Raw genomic sequence first — 5,555 nt, 5'->3', positions numbered from 1 at the left:
AGTCAAAAAGTGAAGCTCTCAATTTATCGGTCGATCTACGTTCCCACCCTCATCTATGGTCATGATCTTTGGGTCATGACCAAAAGAACAAGGTCACGGATACAAGCGGCCGAAATGGGTTTCCTCTGCAGGGTGTCTGGGCTCTCCCTTAGAGTTGGGGTGAGAAGCTCGGTCATCGGGAAGGGACTCAGAGTAGAGCCGCTGTTCCTTCACTTCGAGAGGAGCCAGTTGAGGTTCGGGCATCTGGTCAGGATGCCTCCTGTACGCCTCTCTGGTGAGGTGTTCAGGCCATGTCCTCCTATTGGGAGGAGGCCCCGAGGAAGACCCAAGACATGCTGGAGGGACTATGTCTCTCGGCTGACCTGGGAATGCCTTGAACTTTCCCGGAAGAACTGGAACAAGTGGTTGGGGAGAGGGAAGTCTGGTCCTCCCTTCGTAAGCTGCTACCCCGCGACCTGACCCCGGATAAGCAGAAGAAAATGGATGGATGGATGGCCATCCAGCCATCCATCCTTAACCCTAAACCTATAGTTTAATTCAACTATAGATTGAATTAAACCAAAATATTTTAACTACAAGTTTACCGTTTACATTATTGGAGTACCCTCTGAGAAAGCAGTGTAACTTCTCCCAGTTTTAACATCTTCCAGTTCCATTTTGTCCATTTCGCCCCTCAGTTTTGAGGGGCTAATGCAGATAAATGTTTGAGGAGTAAATCAACCTTCTGTGACTGTCTCACCCACTACACATAAACCTTGCAGAATAACTTTGGGAGAGGACCTAGTACTCTGAAAAAGATTGTCAAACGTCCTTCTGTCTGCATGTTTCAACTTTGTGAAATATTATTGGAGTAGACTAAGTGCTGTTCTACTAGCCAAGGGAGTTTGAGAAGCTATGAACAGAAGGGGTGGCACTGTAACTGTGCCTCTTGGGATTTTATCGCAACAGAATTTTGTTTTTGTTTCACTGAATAAATGTTCCTTTTCTCATTAATTGTTGTATTTTCCAAAAATTTTGTCCTCTGAGTTTAGCAAATCTGAAATGTGGTGTTGGTTAATTATCTTACTCATTGGTCTTACTCCAATAATCTGTGTGAATGATGTCTTCCCAGTTATGAGCCTGAGTTATTCCCAGGACTCATCTACCGGATGGTGAAACCTCGTATCGTCCTGCTCATCTTTGTATCTGGGAAGGTGGTTCTGACTGGTAATTAAATCTGCATCTGCAGTATTTTCGCTAATGTTTATGTGATATTTTGTGAGCTCCAAATGCTGTTGGCTGAATCTTTCTTTGTCAGTTGAGGTTCTGCAGTAACGTCTATTTACTAACCTCACTTGATGGGATCTGGGCTGCTCACCTCCAGCCCAGATCCCATCAGGGGTGTGAACCACCTGGTGGTAATGTTAGGTTAAGGTGAAGCACAGAGCGAACAGTGAACAGGTCGTACTGATGCGTCATGGTTTCTTCATATGAGGATATCTGATTCTGACCAACAGCAGTGGGACTGACTCAAGCTGCCTGTAGTGAACTGGGCATTTAATCCAGCACTGGGGCAGCCTGTCAGTTTTCTCTGCAGCCAAACCATGTCTGTGTTTGGGGATGAGGAAGGTTTTTTCCTTCTATTGTGAGGACAAATATGAAAATAAATAGAAAGTTTTTCTAACTTCTACATCACACCTGTGGTTTTATTCACAAACAAGTGTGTGATGGAAAAAAGATATATTGTAATTTTGTGTGTCATAAACTTAAATGTAAGAGTGAAAATAAAACCACTCATGTTAGCACAACATTTTATTCAATATTTTACACCTATTGCATCACTACAATCAGTCGGTCTTGTAAAGTTTTAACCTTGACTGGGCAACCCAAGCCCCTTTTCCACCGGCTCAACTTCAGCAGCTCAGCTCGGCTCTCCTTTGGAGTGACCGTTTTTCCACCGGCTAGGCTCTGTAGCACGGTGCCGCCTCCTGGCGGTGGGAGGTATAGCGCCCCGCCTCCAGGCGCCATGTGCTGTACTTCGTTACAATATATGCGACCTAATGTGTTGTTGTTTTTCGAGACAAAAGAAGAGGGAGCTGAGCTATTTTTATAGCCTGATTGTGATTTTTCTGAGATTTCAAGAAAATGCGTTGTGGGAGGAAAGCTGCGATGTGTGAGGAGGAAAGCAGGTGGCACAGACGGTGCAGGTGAGCTAACGATGATTTTTGTATTAAACTACTATAAAACTTGTAATGGTGCCGAATATACTTGTGCTAATAGTCAGGGTGTTTCAAATAACTTAATAGTGTCAGAAATGCATGATGGCGCCGTACATTCATAATATATTCCAATGTGTTTTGTTGAAGATTTTAGGTTTTAAGAAACTCTCTAGCTCGATCTTCTTCTCATCCCAGGTTCTCCCGGCGGGCCGCGTGCAGCCACACAGAAAACAATGTGTCGACGTCATAGAATTTACAGAGTTTAATCCAATAGAAGACAACGCATGAAATTATAATAGAAACTGCAGAATAACAGAGACATGCATTCATTTACCTGAGACAAAGAGGATAGAAAAAAAGAAGGCAAAAGGTCTTTGGAGAGTGCTGATGCAAAAAAGCAAAATAAGGCAGTAATCTGATTTGTTACTCCTGTGTACAAACTTTTATAGTAAAGGTGTGTTTTTCCTCTTTAATGTATTCAAATAAGGCGTACCTCTGCTTGACCAACTGGAAGCTATTATGGACCCTCTTACAAGTTAGAAACTCCTTACAATTTGCTTCCAAGATCAAAGGCAATTTTGTCCCCTTTGTTTAAGCAAAGTGAGAGCAGAGCTTCTCCTGAACTCCTGCTGTTTTAAGGCTATCTGGGCAAAGACAAACGGAGAAAGGTATTTTACAGATGGGTGTGAAATCTGGAATTTCTCCCTACTCAGATTCCTCAGGAAGAATCTTAAAATCCTGTAGAAAGTTGAAACAAAGGTTATCTCCACAAACCTAATTTTGTTCTTCTGCGTTCAGCACCTCAAAAGATTGAGTCTTGGCGTGAACCAAAAGTAATACATAAAATCAACAGAACAGAATGGGGTAAAATTCCTTTTTCTAACCTATCAAATATAACATTCAATCCTAAGTATAAAAATTAACACAATCATTTTCTAAAACCCTTTTCATCATAAACTTGAACAATTTTCTAATACTAAACAAAACATTTTCATTCACACCATTTCCATTTGATTCTGATATAGTAACAGATAATACAATTTCAAAATACATTCATCAGTGACGAAATTAGTAATTCTAAAACTACGATTAAACTATTTTCAGTCAGAGCATGCTATTAATAACTAAGAAAAATGTCTTACAAATTAAATGTTAATGGTTTTAAACATTATGTTCTATTCAGTTTTACACTGTCCCAGATGTTAGTTTTGGAAGACTTGATCTTCCGTGAACCGAGCAAACTTCTCTCTCCCACACTCATCCAAGTGATACTGCCTTCCTGCAGATGCTAATTTTATGGCCTCCTGTCCTCTCTAACACAACAGGAGCCTCAGTCAGAGTTCCCTTTTGATCTCTATTCTTCCTTCCCTCAAGTTGAATACTTACCCAGCAATAGTTTTAGTTTTAAATCATTAACACAAACCTGTTCTAAATTAAGAAATTTGTTCAAAATGGCCATGGTCAATATACCTTTTCACATGTCGCAGTATTAAACACTAAAAATATTCTTTTTTCCACTTCTTCAGATGTTGGTGGTTCTACGTCCTCCTCTGAGTTGTAGGATGTCTCATCAGTGTCCATCTTCCTGACTGCTGGTCAGTGTTTACTTTCAGGATGTCTGGAGCTGGAATCACATGAGCTCAATATGCTGATAAAACATTTCTGATTTAAAAACAAATGTCTTATGTTCTTACAGAGTTGAAGTGCATTAACAATCTGTTGTTTTTAACTTCTCGATAGTAAATTATGATTCATCTGATGTCAGTTACACTGAGGACAAATAAAGCCATATTCCTTCTAATCTGACTGGTTCTAGATTTAATCAAACCTTCCATGTTTTCACATTTTGGTCACTAATTAAAAGTTTAAACTCAGTCTTATCACTAATTAAGGTTACAGGTTTTGGATACATTTTCTCACTTACACTGAAGATTCTCCAGGCAGACAGCTGAACAGAGAGTGGATAGAATGATTTAGTACAACATAGAAATGGAAAAAATATGATTTGTATTTTGGGTTCTTTTTAATAGCAACCCTGATAATGTCAAAATGTTTGGTTTGCTGAATAATGTATTCACTTTTGGATGCCTTCATTGGTAATCCACAATGTTAAGTGTCGATGACATATTTATATATTTTCACTCTGTCTAAAGCTCTTCACATATTTGGGAGGATTGTATTAGGACCTTGATGTCATACAAACAATGTACAATGTGTGGAGTGAGTATAAAAAAATACTGTTCATTGAGAGAAAACAGCTTTTATTTTTCTTTTGTTTGCCTCAACTCTTCTTCATGGAGCTCAGCCACCTCAGTGATGGTAGCTGCTTGCTCCTGAAGGAGATGCAGTGAGAAGGACCTCGCTGCAGAAAACAGAAAGGGGCTGGGACGGACCACAGGGAGTCTCATACCTTATTTGGAAATGGGTCCATTGCACTCTGGAAGTGAAGGGGGCGTTATTTCCTACATTATCCGCAATCTCCCATTTTTATTTTCTTTTGAAATCTGTGACATATCTTTACCTTTAGGAAGGAGTTCCACTCTTGGTATGTATTTGAACTTGTCTCTTTTATTCAGTGCAGCTCACAGTTTCTAGCAAATTCTGTAGCTTAGTTCCATCTTTTCGGGCCTGCTACTGAACTAGTGGTTGGGGGTGGTAACACAACTTATTAGTTGTGCAATTATATTTAATTACAACACTAAATCAGAATCCCACAAAATCTTTATTCATTATTAACTTTTTATTTCCGTAAGGTAGAGCTAATTAAATTACCTAAACAAAACCTGAAAGTAGTACCAGTTTCACTTGATGGCAAATTTTAAATACCATGGGTCATTCCAGGACAGTCAGCTTAACTTTGCTGAAAACACTGGCAATTTTTTTAAGAACTGTTCTCAGACTGTATCTTTTAAGAAGATCCAGTGATCTTGGGGTTACCTATAGAGCTTGTGTACAAGACAATGTTGAGTGTTTTAGCTTTTCGGCTGGTTTGGTCACATGAGCTGCAGACTAACAAAACATAACAGCTTTGTTTCAACTGCTTGATGAAAGAACATGGAAGATGGCAAGGAATATTTTAGCAGATAGCATCCGTCCTCTTCATCAGTTTGACCCTCTGAGCTCATGAGGGCGTTCTAGCAACTGAGAACATCTATTGGAAGTCATTTATTGAGAGTGCAATAATTATTTTTAACCAAACTTAATGATTAAGGTAAGGTAATGTTATTTATATAAGAAATTTCAGCAACAAGGCAATACAAAGTGCTTTGTAAGAATTAAAAGGAAATAGAAACAAAATAAACCAAATGAAAGGACAAACGAAGAAAAATAATCTAATGTTGATCTAAAGCAGTGGTT

General features: G+C 39.3%; 1 long non-coding RNA gene across 1 annotated transcript in view; it reads left to right on the top strand.

Annotated features, from left to right (window-relative positions):
- The first annotated feature begins 1,114 nt into the window (after positions 1-1,114).
- Positions 1,115-5,555, top strand: part of LOC106939744 (uncharacterized) — a 21,887-nt gene continuing 17,446 nt past the window's right edge. Inside the window, exon 1 of the long non-coding RNA XR_001422904.1 lies at positions 1,115-1,206. This is a non-coding gene — a long non-coding RNA (uncharacterized LOC106939744). The remainder of the gene's footprint in view (positions 1,207-5,555) is intronic.

Source organism: Poecilia latipinna, unplaced genomic scaffold (genome assembly GCF_001443285.1).
Source record: "Poecilia latipinna isolate Pla-1442-1.1 unplaced genomic scaffold, P_latipinna-1.0 Scaffold2968, whole genome shotgun sequence".
Lineage (NCBI taxonomy): Eukaryota > Metazoa > Chordata > Actinopteri > Cyprinodontiformes > Poeciliidae > Poecilia > Poecilia latipinna.
Note: the sequence above shows the minus strand (reverse complement) of the source record. Positions and strands in the feature narration are given on the sequence as shown.